This window comes from Heptranchias perlo, chromosome 4 (genome assembly GCF_035084215.1).
Source record: "Heptranchias perlo isolate sHepPer1 chromosome 4, sHepPer1.hap1, whole genome shotgun sequence".
NCBI classification, from domain to species: Eukaryota; Metazoa; Chordata; class Chondrichthyes; order Hexanchiformes; family Hexanchidae; genus Heptranchias; species Heptranchias perlo.
Window position 1 is genome coordinate 52,503,789 of NC_090328.1, and position 18,375 is coordinate 52,522,163.

Consider the following 18,375-nt stretch of genomic DNA (forward strand, 5'->3'; position numbering starts at 1 on the left):
CTGCAATCCCTTCCAGCCTCATATATACCCCCACTTACACCATTTAGTCTCCTACTGTAGCACTTTGTGCATCCCCCTTCACTCCACCTTTGGTGGCAGAGCCTCGCTCCACCTTGGCCCTGCTCTCTAGATCCTCCCTCCCTAAACCCCTTTGCTTCTTCATTTCTACCACTTTAAAAACCTTGTCAAAATCCACATATGCAACCAAGTCTTTAATCACCCCTCCTAATCTCTTCATCCTTGGCTCAAGGTCCGTTTCCCTGTCTATTTCCATTTGTGAACCACCTTGGAATGTCCACCTTATGTCAAAGGTGTTATATAAATGCAAGTTGTTGTTTTTGTCAGATATCTTTCTTCCTGATCTCTCCCAAGTGTGGTGGGTCATGCAGACATTAATGGCTCTCTGAAATCTGCTGCCATGCTGCTGAACAGGCCATTTGTGAGGAGGGTGCCTTCCTTCCTCAAACTTCTTGGATTAGGAGCTTCAATACTGCATTATCAAAGTAAGTGATTCTTGCTCAGGCACCTTTCACTTAACTGCAATATTAAAGCATCAAACTTGGCCTCCTCTCTTCTGCATAAATGCAGGGGTTTGAATGGCTGTTGGTGCATTTAAATACTGCTCAGCCACCTCATTGGTCCTGGTGCTTCATAGACCAGCTGTTGTGCAGGCTGGAGTTTGCACGATATGCATCTATTTTTTTTATTCGTTCATGGGATGTGGGCGTCACTGACAAGGCCAGCATTATTGCTCATCCCTAATTGCCCGTGAGAAGGTGGTGGTGAGCCACCTTCTTGAACTGCTGCAGTCCGTGTGGTGAAGGTTCTCCCACAGTACTGTAAGGTAGGGAGTTCAAGGATTTTGACCCAGCGACGATGAAGAACGGCGATATATTTCCAAGTCAGGGTGGTGTGTGACTTGGAGGGGAAGGTGCAGGTGGTGGTGTTCCCATGTGCCTGCTGCCCTTGTCCTTTTAGGTAGTAGAGGTCATAGGTTTGGGACGTGCTGTCGAAGAAGCCTTGGCGAGTTGCTGCAGTGTATCTTGTAGATGGTACACACTGAAGCCACAGTGCACCGGTGGTGGTGGGAGTGAATGTTTAGGGTGGTGGATGTGGTGCCATTCAAGCAGGCTGTTTTGTCCTGAATGGTGTCGAGCTTCTTTAGTGTTGTTGGAGCTGCACGCATCCAGGTAAGTGGAGAGTATTCCATCACACTCCTGACTTGTGCCTTGTAGACGGTGGAAAGGCTTTGGGGAGTCAGGAGATGAGTCACTCACCGCAGAATACCCAGCCTCTGACTTGCTCTGGTCCAGTTAAGTTTCTGGTCAATGGTGACCCCCAGGATGTTGATGGTGGGGGATTTGGCGATGGTAATGCCGTTGAATGTCAAGGGGAGGTGGTTAGACTCTCTCTTGTTGGAGATGGTCATTGCCTGGCACTTGTCTGGTGCGAATGTTACCTGTCACTTATTAGCCCAAGCCTGGATGTTGTCCAGGTCTTGTTGCATGCGGGCACGGACTGCTTCATTATCTGAGGGGTTGTGAATGGAACTGAACACTGTGCAATCATCAGCAGACATCCCCACTTCTACTTGCTATTCAAATCAGCAGTGTCAAGGGTTAACAAGCAAGTGAGAATTCTCCCAAAAGTCTTCAGAAGCCCAACATTAACCCCCAAACAGCAACAGCAATTTCCAGGCTGTAGTTATTTGGATGTTAGTACTTTTCCTGTATTCATTTTCATTTAATTATGATTTAGTTTGGTGCTCATAATAAATTGTCTCTACAATAACTTCTATGTTGTTTTTCTGCTTCTGTACAGTAGGAAATTGCAGGCTTTCCTTAATAGAGTTTGTTTGTGTCCAAAGAAGTAGACAAAGCATCTGAAGAAGGCTAAAATATCCTCCATTAAAGCGCATAGAGATTAGAGTCTAATCTATTTCCGCTCTAATAGTTTATTTCAACATTTGTTCTAGAGAAGCAGAGTATGAGTTATTTCTGAAGGTGGAGAGAAGTATGTCTCACCGTGCATTGTTCTGAGACATACCTTCACATAATATAACTGGAATTGATGCTTTTTGTTTGCTTGGACCCAAGCACTTTAGTATAATCATTTAATGTAATATTTCAAGTTGGTGAAGTTTATGTTACGAAATGAGAACACTAATGAGATCTTAATTACCATTTGATGTCATGCTAAACATCCTTCAAAGATCTGCCTGCCCAAGACATTTCAGTTATAATGGAATCCTTATATGGTCCTAATTAGTTCATTACTAAGAGGAATAATTTTTTCAGCACATTCTATTATTTGCAGCATTGTTGCCATGGATGATCTAACTGACCTGACTGGCCCAGACCACAACATACTGCTGACAATCATTAGACTAAAGGTTCCCTTTTTGGGGTGGGTGAGCAAAAGCCTGCAAACAGTACTGTTTGAGCAATATGGAAGGAAGTGGCACAGTCAATAAGTAGAACCTCTGTGACCCCAAGAATAGCCCTGCAATGTCAGAAATAGTTCAACAGTTTGACGAGGCCACAAAAGTAGGTGCTATGTGCCAAATCTAATTAGTTCCATACAGCCAGAGAAAAATGTGTACTGCATGTCCTAAGTTTTCCTGCACTAACCCCTGGGGTGCTACCGTGAACAAGGAATTTACAAGTGCAATCCCTCTGTCACCTGAATCACTCTAAAATCATTTGTGCTCTCATCTATCTATGCATGCCTGCCTTCTTATATGTCACCTTTCATGTCAAAGTTCTCATACAGCTGCAAACTTCCATTTCAAGAGGAGAAAAGTAACTAAAACTGAAAAGGAAAGGTAGGAGAATGCTAAACACCAGTAAAACTATTCCCTTTACACGCAGGGGAAAATTGCTCATAATGCAAGGGAAGGCACCCGTGGACATCTGTGTTCTAATCTATCATGAGGAAGGGGCAATGGAGATCCTGGGCAAAAGCTCCTCTAAAGCAGCCACAGTGGGGTCAGGGCAGATGAATGTATTACAATTGAAACCAACTTCATCTGTATCACATCTGATGTTATTACTGCGTGGAGACCCCAAAAGGAGCAGAGAAGGAAATGGATGCAATCACCTTAGTGTGATTCTTTGGTGGTAATTTTAACCCCCAGGAACGGGTGGGTTGAGGAGAGGTGGGAGTTTAAAATAACCGTTTTTTGGAGCGGGACCACATCCCGGCTCCAATGCACCCACTTCTGGGTTTGACCCAGGCACGTTTGGATGCATGCGCGCAATGGACACCAGGAAGTTCCGCCCCCACTTAAAGCAGGCCGATACTTAAAGGGGCAATGTACATCATTGAAATAGTTGAGGTACTTAATTTTTTGTGTATTGCAAAAGATAAATGAATTTAACCTTTCCTGGACCTCCCAGGTGCATCTTGCGCCTTTGTCCTGCCTAACAATATCCTCATGAGCTGAGCGTGTGAGATCTAGCGGGGTTAGCATTGGGACCATTGAGCGAGCAAAAGTCTTTATCCAACTGCAGATCTGGATCAATTGGATCACAGGACTCGAAACTTTGTGGCCTATAAGATTAAATTGTGCAATTTTTGAGGGACAAAAGTGGTGTAATTCTGGCTTAGGGGCCGGGATTTGGGGTGTGAGTCAGATATACCAGAATTACATCCATTCTAAAATGCATAGAAACATAGAAAGTAGCAAGAGTAGGCCATTCGGCCCTTCGGGCCTGCTCCACCATTCAAAATGATCATGGCTGATCGTCTAACTCAGTACCCTGTTCCCGCTTTTTCCCCATATTCCTTGATCCCTTTAGCATTAAGAAATATATCTATCTCCTTCTTAAATACATCTAATGACTTAGCCTCCACTGCCTTCTGTGGTAGAGAATTTCACAGGTTCACCACCCTCTGAGTGAAGAAATTTTTCCTCATCTCAGTTCTAAATGGCATACCCCGTATCCTGAGACTGTGACCCCTGGTTCTGGACTCCCCAGCCATCGGGAACATCCTCCCTGCATCTAGTCTGTCTAGTCCTGTTAGAATTTTATATGTTTCGATGAGATCACCTCTCATTCTTCTAAACTCTAGTGAATATAGGCCTAGTCGACCCAATCTCTCCTCATACGTCAGTCCTGCCATCCCAGGAATCAGTCTGGTAAGCCTTCGTTGCACTCCCTCCATGCTAAATTCCAGTGCAATGGCTGCTGGTAGAAGATGTGCCTTATCCCCAAATTGGTGCAAGTACATAAAAGGCAGGATAATGAGGGCAAAATATTCTACCATTTAGACACGACATATGGTAAGTGTAACATGCTTGGGAGAAATAGGTGACTTTGGACCTATGGTTCCCAAAGCTCTCCACCACTGGATTTCCCTCACCTCATATCTGGGTCTGTTGTAGACTAATTAACAGAGATTGATTGCTATGATTAGTTAACAACTCCATTATTTTATCGCCTGGCAATTTCTATTCTATAAAATATTCCTATTTATACCAGAATTGCACCTAACACAACTGAAGCCTGTATAAAAGAGTAGACATGACTTGTCAAACCAGAAGGTGGCTGAGTTCACAGGCATTCACTGTCTAGTTTCAGTCTGAAATATCAGCTTTGACTGAAGGTCAACAACAAAAATATTTTCTCAGCTGTGTTGCCAAGAAAGGATTCTGCAAACTATCTTTTAGCAGGGAAATATTTTACTTCCCATCCTTCTGTCATGGAGCCCTTACCATGGGGTTTACTGGGAATTCCTGCATAGGTCCTTATGACAGAGGCTAATCAGGAACAGGAGGAAGAGCCACACAGAATAAGACTACACCAAAGGAACCAGAGGCCAGCTAGGAAATACCCTTCCACTAGAGTCTGCAGACCACACCACTTCCTTAAAAATGTTTCAGAAGAGATCTACTTAAGGAGGCAATGGTTCATAGAAGGAACTGTATCTTCCATCACAAACTGACCTTGCAACTTCCTCTGAAACACAAAAAATAAAGAACAGATGTACCTCAGAACACTGGTCTTCATATTACAAAGTGATTTATAGTGTATATATATATTTACAAGTGCTTCTTAGTACTACCATGCTATAGGCTGCTGCGGTTCTGCTGAGTTCGCCAGTATGTTGTTGTACTATTGTGCATTTTGCTTACAATGGAGAATTATTGAACATCTGTATCAGTTTGACCTTTTTGTAGCTTTAGAGTCAGAAAGTCATCATTGTTAAGTTGAGTAATGTCTGTATGTGTATCTTATAAGAATCTAACATCCGACTCATGTTTGTTACATTTGTATAGAAGGGGAAACGTATCAACAGATGGTCTTTGTATGGAGAAGTGGAACAAGGAAATTGGATCTCTATCTGATAACAAAGTAGCCTTGTGGTTGTAATCAGGGCAAGGTACAGTTATACTTTGGTCAGTATTGAACAAGGACAGTTCACTAATGGGATAAACAAGACATGTGTATAAATACCCCTAAGATAGCCAGAACTTGTTAGAATAGACTTGAGAAGATAGCACGCTGAAGCTAGTGTACTTTGTTTCTCCAGACTGAGGTAAATACTCTTTCTGTATTTGGCAGTGCTGCTAATAAAGTTATTGAAGACAATTTGTTGTGAGCTTCATTATCTGGTGCCCGAAACCATAAAGCTCCAATCATTAGAGTCAATAGTGCCTACGCATGGTGCCTCTCTGTGTTGTTCTTAAACATATGCTGGTGCTGCACCAAGATGGTATCTGAGCGCCAGAGACACTCGTGGTGCTTGCCTGCATTGTGGTATGATGGGGTTTTTGGGATGGAAGTGGCCCTCATTCATGAACGTCTGAGTCCTAGGAGGACTCTTCAGTAGGCTGTATTGCCAGTGCAGATGCATGGGCAGTCTGGTCCTGTATTTCGCCACCTATAGGAGCAGGTTGCTGAGGGGGCTGACTGGAATAGTCACATAGTTGTCACCAGGAGCAAGGAGAGCATCATGAAGGGAGTGGGGGTGTGTGTGTGTGTGCAGTGTTGGTTCCCACGTCAAGCAAAACTTGCCAGGAGCCTGATCCTGGGCCAGAAGAGGCCCAGAAGGTAAGTTTAAAAGTTTAATATTAGATTTCCTTGTGGGTCAGGAGTGTTCCTCTATGCCTCACAAGGAAGCCTTGGGTTTTCCATGCGCCAGGCTTTTCTGCAATTTCTCTGGTTATGCATTTAGACAGGTGCACCCCGAAGAATCTGGTGTTCAGCCCGCCACCTAGACTCTTCCCCCTCACATCGGAGGGGCTAAGGGGGCGGGGGTGGGGTGCAGGTAAAAATGCAAAGGAAGCTTATAATGGTAATTATTACCTTATCCTTACAGTTCCCCCAAGCAATCTTTGGGCTTAGAGACCTTTTGGCTGCTGTTCTCCAATAGCAGCCAAAAGGCCCCAAGATCAACAGCCAGTCCAACAGCAGTAGGTCTCTCAGGTCTGCAGCTGTGCTTCTGTTTTACACCTGTATTCCAGTGTAAGGTGCTGCCAGAAGGTAGGCCTGTGCACGGGGTGCAACCAGCCCATGTTAATAACCCAGCTCACCAAATTCAGGAGTTCTAAGGCCTGGTCAAGCAAAGCACACTTTGGGTACACTCTGTCTATCCAGCACCTGGCAAAAAGGGCAGTGGGACAGATGCATAAGTGTCATAGATTCATAGAAAGTTTACAGCATGGGAGGAGGCCATTCAGCCCATTGAGTCTGCGCCGGCTCAATGCAAGAGCAATCCAGCCAGTCCCACTCCTCCGCCCTACCCCCGTTACCCTGCATATTTTTTACTTTCAAGTACTTATCCAGTTCCCTTTTGAAGGCCATGATTGAATCTGCCTCCACCACTCCCTCAGGCAGTGCATTCCAGATCCTAGCCACTCGCAAATGTACTCTTAGAAACAGCAACAGAATAAAAGAAGTTAAAAGTTCATTGGGGACGTATTTATTCAATATTTACTCAGAGAGTGGTTAGAATGTGGAACTCGCTACCACAAGGAATAGTTGAGGCGAATATTATAGATGCATTTAAGAGGAAGCTAGATAAACACATGAGGGAGAAAGGAATCGAAGGATATGCTGATAGGGTTAGATGAAGTAGGGTGGAAGGAGGCTCTTGTGAAGCATAAACACCAGCATAGACTAGTTGGACCGAATGGCCTGTTTCCGTGCTGTAAATTCTATGCAATTCTATGTAATTCTTTAAAAGGGAAGGAAAGCATAGGGTGAGTAATTTGGGATTAAAACTCTCTGAAAAAAGAATAAATGTTTGCATTTGGTCAAGGGTAATAAAATTGTGGAAATGCACTAAACTGGAACGTTTTATCTCTGAGAAAATGATTTCATTACTAATAACAACAACAAAAAAATTACGACACACTTGTAGTAATGATCCTTTTAACGTTTGCAAGCAGTTAACAAGCCACTTAACCAGTGTAAATATCAGGGTAATTTTAACCCCCAAGAACGGGTGGATTGGGGACTGGTGGGCAGTAAAACAGTTAATTTTTGGAGCAGGACTGAATCCCGGCTCCAACGTGCCCACTTCTGGGATAACCCAGGCACGTTTGGATGTGCGCGCATCAGAAACCCAGAAGTCCCATTCCCACTTAAAGCCGATGGGCCAATAGTTAAAGGGGCAATTTAGGTACTTTAAACACTTGAGGTACTTAACATTTTGTGGATTCTGCAACAGAAATGGATTTAACTACTCCTGAACGTGTCTCCCATGGCTTCTGAAACATGCCATTGAAATGGAGGCGAGATGCAGCCGATACTCATTTGACCCCTTAAACCAATGATTGATACATCGCAATAAAAGGTGAGGTTTTGCAGCTGGGCACTCAGTTCTCTCGGACAAACATTTGGCTGGGAGTTCTTTGTATTTAGACTGAGATTTCTTTGTTGAGACTGAGAATTCTTATGTTCAGACAAATTTACTTACATTTTACATTTACATTTTACATTTCAAACTGACAAGATCAGGATGGGGGGTGCAATGGATCTATTCCACTGTACATCTGAGGAGGAGGAACATCATATCCGCGGCAGGCATGTTGTGCAGTTCTGGGATCAGCAGGAACATAAGACAGAGGTGCTCAACAAGGAGAAGAGCAGAGAGGGGACCAACGGAGGGGCCGAGGCCGCAGGAGGCACTACCCACAATAGAGGATCTATAGGCAGATGATGAGCTTCCTGGGCCTCTCTGAGGAGCAGGGCCTATGCAGGCTCAGATTGTGTCTACTGGTGATCACAGATATCTGCAGCCACCTTCAGGAAGAGCTGCTCCCGGCTGGACCTGATGGGCACGCATTGCACGTCGCAGTAAAAGTAACCACTGCCCTCAATTTCTTTACCTCTGGGTCCTTCCATGGCGTCACTGGTGACATCTCCAGGGTCTCTCAGTCATCTGCACGTAAGTGTATAAGGCAGGTGATGGATGGTTTGTTTGCCAGGGCATCCGATTCCTTCAACTTCACCTGCGATGACATTAGCCAGACTGAGAGGGCTGTGGGTTTCAGCGCTCTGGCTGGCTTCTCACGGGTGCAGGGCATAATTGATTGCACACACGTAGCAATACGAGGACCTCCACATGAGCCAGGACTGTTCATAAACCGAAAGGGATATCACTCCATCAATGCACAGTTGGTGTGCAACCACTGGAAGAGATTTCAGCAAGTGTGTGCCCGATTCCCTGGGAGCTGCCATGGCTCATTCATTTTGCGCAAATCCAACATCCGAACCTCTTCCACACACAAGACAGATTTAAGGGCTGGGTCCTTGGAGACGAGGGATACCCCATGCAGATGTGGCTCATGACGCCTGTGAGAAACCCCACCAACCAGGCACAGCAGCGATACAACCAGAGCCACATCACCACCAGGTCTGTCATTGAGCAAGCCATCAGAATGTTGAAGTTGCGCTTCAGGTGCCTGGATAGATCTGGGGGAGCCCTTCAGTACTCGCCAGCGAGGGTGTGCAGAATAATCGTCCTGTGCTGCGTCCTGCACAACATTGTACAGCAGAGAGGGTTACAGGTGGAGGAGATCGAATGCAGTCATGAAGCATTCTCAGCTGCCTGAAACATTGAAGAAGATGATGATGATGAGGAGGAGGAGAAGTACGAAGAGGAGGAGGGGAATGAGAAGTACAAAGGGGAGGAGGAGGATGAGGACGAGGAGGAAAATGAAGATGGGGAACCCATCGCCAGGGCAGCGGCACACATAGCTGCCCATGATGCCAGGGATTGCCCCATCTCCAACAGGTTCTCATAATGAGATCTACAAAATGAAGACTTTGAAATACTCAGGCCACCTAGAACAACCACCGTCACCAACCACCCGCACCCCCCCCCCCCCAGGCTCGAGGGGCCGATTGGCCTACTCCTGCTCCAATTTCTTATGTTCTTATGTTCAACCACACATACACCCATTGCACACGCGCCTAATGGGTGGCATCACGTCTTGGCATTCATGATGAAGCACATGGAAGGGCGAATTCACAAAAGGGACTCAATAATGTTTAACACGTGGCAGTGGTGGTGATAACTATTATATTTAATGTGACATAACCAAAAAAATATATAAATTGACAACATGACATTTCGTAAAACACTCTTGTGCATATCCTTGCTGAATTACAATTGCTTATCCTTTCTCTTCCTACCGCTTCTACGTGGTGCATCCCCTGTGGCTTCAGCAGAGGTAGTGGCAGGTTGCTCAGATCCCTGCCCTGACTGCTGAGATGCTCTCGGCCTACGACCACTGGGTTTTGGAATCCATGAGGGCTCTGCCAAAGACTGCTCCACCTGCACCTGTGCAGGGGCAGATTCAGCCATTGGGAGAGGAGGCAGCATTTAGGGTACTGGTTGAGGAGGAGGCAACAGGTGAAACATGGCAGCACTTTGAGTGGAGTCCCCACATCCATGTCCTCCTTCACCATCATCTGTCTCCCAGGCCAGCGCAATATCACTCCCACCACTCTACTAGCCAACAGGCTGGTGAGCAGATGTGCTGCGTTCTAAGGCCAAAAGTATCTGTCTGCCTGTTTAAGGTGGTAGACATGTTAGCATCCAGAGTCCGCACGGCCATTGTCATGGCCTGCATGGACTCATTAGAGAGCCGTGCTTGAAGCTCAATGGACGCTACCATTCTCTCCATCGCAGACATTCCTGCACTTACCTCACCACCAATCCATTAGCGATGGAGTTGGACTCCTCCATCCTCACCGCTATTGTGGAGAGTGAGCATGGCATGTTTTCCAGCACCTCGCAAAAGTGCAGCTGTACCTCTATCATTCTCATTCTTAACGATGGCCCCCGGAATTCAGTATCTGTGTCCAGCTAAGCAGGGCTTGGCGAGGAGTGCGCCCCCTGACGCGGACTCTCCACAGCTGCCCCTTCCACCAGTGTCTGCTCGTCCATACTTGTGAGTGTTGAATCACCAGGTGACAATCCAACTAATAGGTCCCACCGAAGTACCAATATCTGCACTGGTGCATTGCTCTATGTCCTGTGGCAGTTCACCTTCAGAAGGAATGAGCTTCTCTTAAGGAATCTCCTTATTCCATTTTTGCTGATTGTTGTTGAAGGTGTGATGTCCCTAGCAGACAACAGAAATCAATATTAATTATTCATCGGAAAAGTGAGAATCTTTCCAAGGACCATGCTGACGTCTGGAACAGTTCAATCATTGATAAAATCAATTCATCATGTGTGTGAAAGATGTTAAAGTTCTATCACCAGCCATCTGTGGGTTTCCAGTCTCTCCATCTCTGACAGATAGGCATGCAATGGTGCGACTGATGTTCATGGCCTCCTCCTCTACATCTGTCAACTGGACTATTCGTGGTGATCCACCTCCAGTTCTGCCCCCCCCTTGCATTTTGGGATCTCTTCTCCTACAAGGGGAGAAAGAACAGATGAGTGAATGACTGAAGGCGATGTATTCACCCGATCAATACATTGCTTTGGGTGAGGCTGACAATGAAAGAGATGCATCAGAGGGTGACTATCAGACAGATTCATCACATTGCATCAGGATTGAGGTGAGTGAGATTAGTGGGTTCACAAATGGGGAGGTGAGGAAGTGCACAAAAAGTGAAGGTAAGTTGATGCTGAAACTTAAGTGGGTGTGAGGGAGTAGGTTTGCCAACAGAGCGAGAGGGGGGTGCATTTCACAGGATGTGGGTGAATCAGCAAATATACTCACTTTCCCGACATAGTTAGGTCATTAAAGCGCTTCCTGAACTGAACCCAAGAACTGGGCACCGTGCTCCTGCTGCTCAGCTCTTCCGCCACCTCCAGCCAAGCATTTTTGGTGACAGAACCAGGCTTCTTCCTCCCATCACTGGGATAAATTACCTCCCTCCTGGCTCTCACTGCAGCTAGTAGTACATCTAGGGAGGCATCAGTAAATCTAGGCGCTGCCTTTGCTCTCCTGGACTCCATTTACCTTTCCTCCTTCAAAATCCATTGTTGGACTGGTCCTTTAAACAGTGGGCTTTAAATCCTCAATCGGGTGTGCAGTAGGCCCACTGCACAGCTTGGAGATGGGAAACCCGGAAGCAAAGATAATCAAGTTGCGATTGCAGGTTTAATCGCGCTCACTTTGCCTCCAGGTTCCCCATGTGTATATCCACCCACCCGCTGACTTCCCGCTGCCATGCTAAAATCATGGCCCAGATCTTTGATCCAGCTATACACTGCATAATTGTAGTAGGAAAAAGCTGACTGGCAATAGAAAATATCCCAATTTACCACAAGCTGACATGTGGATTTAGGAAACCCAACCATAGGCTGGAAGTGGAGATCTTCAGGGTTTTCTGGGGTCCTGAAACTTCAGAGTATCCCAGCAGATAGAGATATTCAACTCAAGAGTCTCTGTGCCTGTAAGAAACTTGTCATTCTTACTAACCTCAAAAAAATCTACTTGGAATGGTATTTTCTCCCAGAAAATGAATGAGCAGTCTTTCCTCTGGACCTCTTTCCCTTTTAAATAATTCCCAAATTTAAAAAGTATAAATGTTTCCTCCATGTTATATTAATGATCACTTTTAAAATGTAGTGACAATCGTTACATTGCCCAGGGCATTTCGGAACTGAATTCAAATTTATTACCTCTCCTCCCTGCACGGTATGAGCCTGTAGTGATCCATGAACATCTTTCCATTTATTAAGCTGACTAATGCTAGGTCTGACCAGGAGTTAAACACTTACTTTTTGATTTAGCTGTGCAGCTCAGGAATGGTGCGCAAGCTCCTCATTAATGAGAGACTCATTAACAGGCAAAAATTGGCTTTTCGCAAATATTGCTTCATCCACTCTTGGAGAGGTCAGAGCCGTATGAAACACAGGTGAGTTGTCCCTTAGCAATTTCTACCACTATCCAATCATTTTCCACTTTTGCCACCTTTTTTTGCTAAAATCACCACAGTCAAGTATTTAAGCCCCTATTTATTCAAAGTAACCTTTAATATCTATTTTATATATTTATTTATAAAAGTTTACCTTGACATTTAGAAGTGTAACGGCTTCTTTGTCCAACAAAGCTCAATCATTTCACTTCTCTTTCTCTTCAGTCACACTGGTGATATCACTAGCAGAACTACATTTATTTTAACCAGGGTAGCAATGTAAGCCTCATCTAGAAGCAGATACAGATCCCCCTAATCCCAGGAAAGCAGGCTGCCTATACATGGGTATTCTGCATACATTGCTGGTAGCAGCAAGCTTATTGAGGTTGGGCAGCCCGCAGGCCAGTCCAAAGTTGCAGTCTCCATTAAAATAAATGGAGTCACCCTCGGCCATAAGCGACTCTTCTTTGTCAATGATTGAAGCCAAAGTGGCATGGAAGGGAGGAAACTGAAAATGGCAGGTTTCTTTTAAATGTCAAGGAGTATTTTTACAAATGAACTTTATAATGTGTACTTTTTGTTTTAAAACAAAACAAACATTTTTATAATTATAGATTTTTACATAGACGCTGAAGGAGTACTTTGAACAGAAATTACTCCCACCAGATTTTCCCCTTTAATAACTTATTAGATAGATCCTTGACCTTATGCTACTAATTATTTAATTACTTTAATTGATGCTCAACTTTGGCGATAAATTTTTGGCCTGGAATTTGCTGCAGTGGCGATATTGGCAACAATCGCCATAAATTAGACCAATGTGCTCCCCAATCCTCCAGTGGCAAATTTACGCCAAAATGTACTGGAAAAATAATTCGAATACGCTGCAGCGAGCAGAGGAACACGGGCATGGTGCAGCAATGGGTGGTTAAGAATTCATTTTACTTGATGATATCTGAGGGAATTTCAACCTAATTTATTTGTTTATTTATATCTGGTGGCAAGTTACCCAAAGGTATAAACAGAAATAAATGTTGAATAATTATTGGCATAAGAACAAAGATTATTAGGAAAAAAGCAGTTATTCTGTATCTCTCACACTGTACCATGAAGCGATGGCTCGGAGCTGTGGATATTAAGAAGAGTGCTGTCCTTCACCCCTGATTGACATCAGAAAGCGTTTTCAGAAACAAGCAGGAAACAGTCACCTCAAGAGGCAATTTCGCAGTGTTTCAAGGATTGCCCTGGTGTTTTGGATTACAGCAGTGCAAGAAATAAGTATAAATAACTTTCGCAATTGCATTGCATAAAACCTTCAGAAACATGGGCTCTGCTTTGATCAATCAAGAAAATTTAGGAACTGTATTGTGATGCTCAGAAGCAATGTGGCCTCTTTTAAATTTGTTCCTGTTATGATTTCTGTTATTGCACCAAACATACTCAACCCACCAGCACCAGTCTGCAACAATCTAAGTGGCAGTGGTGATCCCAGCGACTTTAATTCAGCAAATTTAATTTCGCCATTGTATTTTAATGGGAGCAATAATAATTAGCTGTTCACCTGTTTCGGCAAGGAAAATGGTGGAGCAAATCAAAAGTCTCAGGAAATTATGGAGTGCCATAAGTAAGTGATTAAAGCTGAAGCTACTTAAACCATAATGTCCTGGGACTTTTGCGCTGTAAATGGGGCCCTGCGACGTTGATACGCCATTACAATGGTGCAAATCTCCAGGAAATTCTGGGCTAAACTTTCCACTTGTCCTGCTCTAGATAAGGTTAATGACTAGTTTAAGAAAGGTTATGGGAATTATTGTAGATAATTCCTGGGCAAAGGTCAGGCCATGTACACAGCAATGACAATGGCAATGACAACCCAGGCATGAAAAGATCAGGACACACCCAACTCTGCATCACAAGTTTCATCTGTTTTGAATGGCATGCATTAGTTATATTAACCTTTTTGTGTTGATGCAAAGTAGCTTTAGATGCTCACTGACATAAAACCAGTATTATAATTCAGGAGTCAGATCAGCTATTTGAGCGCAAGGTGCGGCAACATCCCCCGAAGGAAGCTTCATGCAGCTCTGATTTTGCAATAGGTGTAGTTTAACTTCAGTCCAGTGCAAACATAAGTTTAAAAAGAACCGTTTTGACATTAGCAGAGACCTTATGCTCCTGTCAGCTCTCTCCCAACATTAAAATTTAGCCAGCATTCAGAGGTCACTGAGCAGAGCATTATTGCTGGGCAAGAGTGATACATGAGTCAGAAGTGTAACTCAGGTCATTTAGACTTGCATCAAACTCTGTATGTATCGGTCTGAGGCTGGAGCGTATAATACATCCGGCCCAAAACATATTTCTCCAGGTTGGGAAGAGTAATTATTATAACATGCACAATTCCCAGGCACTGTAGTTAATTACTTCCCTATACAGTACTATAGAATCTTGATTTCTGAATATAGCATAATAACAACAATCTAAACCCTTGGCAATGGATAGAAGCAATTACTCATTTTCCTGTAACTACTGATTGCTCTGGCAAAAGTCCCAGTTCTTCATGTCTCAATTATGAAGATATATAAATTATCTTCAAAATAATTGACGACTAGGAAATTCAGTGGGGGTGAAATTCAACTTTGGCAAGGACGCAAAACGGGCGGTATCAGATCCATGACTTCAGTGGAAAGGATAATCAGGTAGGATTTATAACAGGTGGCCAGTCCTATACTGCCTGTTTTGCACCACTGCCAAAATTGAATTTCACCACCCAGCTGCTCCAGGTTGTCTATCTTTCAGTAACAAATATGTCAGCCTGTGACTGAATCATCGTGATTTCTGTTTGATCCAAGTTGACCCCAGCCCATCAAACTTGAAGCCAACCCCAAACCCCAAACCTGACTGCCCAAGTTTTTCACTGGTCTGCATTGATACTGCTTGAAAAAAACAGAAAACGCCGCCATTTTAATAAACATCTGGGGCCCAAAAGTCTGCGGGCTGCAATCCCAGCTGTTAGGCCTGACAGTGCCAGGAGGGCACCTCATTTGCATGGGGTTGGCATGCATCCAGCACCTGCCTGCCCCATGCAGCCAGATAATCCTGTGACGGCTCTTCACCAAGGGGCCACCCAGGCCCCCACGAGACCCTATCGTGCTTCCTTCAGCTTCCTGTGTAAGGAAGTCAATCTCAAAAAAACAGTAACCTCTTCTTCAGGCTGCTCCCCTCACCAAGACTCGTCCTATGGAGTCCACTTCCAACCATCTGGAAGCTGGTACACATCATCTCACTCGGCGTACAGGTCTCCTGTAATAAGCCGCATCCCGTCTGAGCCAGGGAAACAGGAACTCCAGGCAGTGGAAGTCTTCATCCTCAGGACTGCCCCCCTGACATAATTGGCCTTGGATGGTGTGAGCTTAGGAACCCCCCAGGGTCCCTACTGCTTTCTGGCAGGTTCCGTCGGACTCCCGCTGGAGGAAATTTGGGGCACGGAACTTAGTGTGAACTTCACCAATTAAAACCTGATCCAGACCTGATCCGATGCAAAAGGGGCCAAGTAGCCACATATTTGGCTTTTCACCCTGGCATGGAATTGACATGGACCTATAACTACTCCTAATCATCCAAACATGACAGAATCATGAATTGAACTTACGGAGAATCTGTTAATTTAATTGATTTTTTCTAAATAATATACTGAACAGAGGCAGCTATACTAGAAATCTGCTTTCAGCAAACTCTTAATACTACACGTAAAAAAGGCAGATTGTAGATTGCAGGTCAATGCGGCATTGGAGCACTGGGACTAAAGATTTAGATTTGAAGGATTACAGTTAATTCCATTTAAGCAAATACCTGACAAAATCTCTTTGATTAAAAGAGAAGCAAATCCAGTTAAATTGCACAATAATCTCTAAATGTTTCTTAGATGTCCCTTGTTACAGCATGGCATGGTTTAAAACTGATAGTTGCATGCAGGTAGTGTATAAGCAGACATTTTTAGAACTCCCCATAAAATATTATCATGTACTTGTATTCCAGCTACATCAAGAACACAAATGCTAGGCTACGATTTTTGAATTTTTTTTTAGCCAACGCCATTAAAACAAAATAATTAGTCATTTATCTCATTGCTGTTTCTGGGACCTAGCTGTGCACAAATGGGCTGTCAAGTTATCCTACGTAACAACTGTGACTATATTTCAAAAGTAATTTTTTACTGTGATTACATTTACATAGACTGTCAAGTCAAGCATATTAGTCTAACTATTCTAATCATTCAATAGCTGAGTGGTGAACATTCCAGTAAGGAACCAGGCAATCTTTGTCAATGGGTGATGCCTGCGAGTATGCGGCCCACACCTTCTAACTGGCCACAATAGCAAAATGGGAAGCTGTAAAGACCCCAGTTATAGTCAATTGCAGCATGCCTGATCATTCCACATCTGAAGCAGTTGAGCTTTACCCACAGATGATGTGATGGGTTGGACTGTTGGATCCGTCACTAAATCTGCATTCGCCATGTTTGAGGCTTGTTCCTGCCATCTGGAGGTAACATCTAGGTTCCTTAAAGGAATTGTTCCGGTTGGGTACCTTGAGCTATAATGGTGGTTCAGTGGTTTAAACACCACTTTAGACAGGGGTAGATGTGGCGTGTCTTGCAGCTTAAACAGCAGATTCTGCAGGGCGACTTGTCGCCTGATGTCAGGAGGGGCGATGTTGGACAGAACCAGCAGCAGGCCAGTTTGGTTGGTGTCATATTATTATACGCAGGGTTTCATTCAGCTGAATGTCTACTAGTCCTGTGTGAGAAGAGCTGAGCCACACCAGGGAGCAATACTCTGCTACAGAATAACCCAAGGCAAGCCCAGAGTTTCTCAGTGTCTGCACATTGGTTCCCCAGGTTGAACCAGCTAGTTTGCTGATAAAGTTGTTTCTTGTCTTTGCTTTCATCGTGGTCTTGGTAAGGTGTTCCTTGAAAGTCAAAGTACGGTCCAGTGTAATACCTAAATACACAAGCCCTGGGACGTGGTACAGTCTGTGTCCATTCGGGAAGTTGTTGAGCTGCTTGTTCGCCTTTATGTGGTTTAGATGGAAACAACTGGAAACTGTCTTTTTGTCACTTGGTTTAAGTCTCCATCTTTTGCAATAGTGAGATATCTCTCTCATGTCAGCATTCGAGACTTCTTTTAGGTGAGTGAAATTCTGGTCCTGTACTGCTAGACAGAGATCGTCTGCATAATTAAAATGCTTGCCAGTGGTGTTGGGAAGGTCATTTGTGAAAAGTGTCAGTTCTAGAACTGAGCTCCATGGTAGACCATTCTTTTGGAACTAGTGGCCTTTCAGCAAAAGTCCCACAGCCATGACAACCCAATGCGGTAGGACCAATGACAGTTTGTACAGTAGGTCTGTATGCCAGATCATGTCATATCATGTCATGTAAGATCCAAGATTAGTGCACCTGGTCAATGTAGGTGGTGAGTGCCAGCATTTAAACACAGGTACTGCAGTGTGGTCTGAAACCTGCTTGATCTACACTCAGGATATCATCAATGATGAGGGCAATTCTGTGAAAAATAACACTACAAATAATTTGAATGTGCAGCTTAACAAAGAGATGGGGCGGTAACTTGGTGCAAATCAATGGTCTTTCTCAGGTTTTGGCAAAGCTATTACCGTTGCTCTGCACCAGATCATAGGTATCTTATTTTCCTGTGTGGCTAAATAGAAAGATGGCTAATTAGTCTCTTCTAGTTTTTCCCACATTCTCCAGGAATTCAGGGGAGATGCTATCAAGCCCACTTTGGCTTTTCCTGTTTTCAATGTTTTGATTGCCCTTTCTATTTCATCTACAGTGAAAGGTTGGAAGTCTTCTTTGATTGCAGGTATGCACTGCCTGTATTGTCGCCATTTCTTCTTTACCTCTCCTTCCAACTTTTTGTCTTTATCCACTGTTGCGATATTTATCAGGAGAGTAGCAATTCTCTTTGGAGAGACTGGATGATGGCGTTGTGCTGGAGGCTTCTGAGTAGCATCAAGTTTTCTG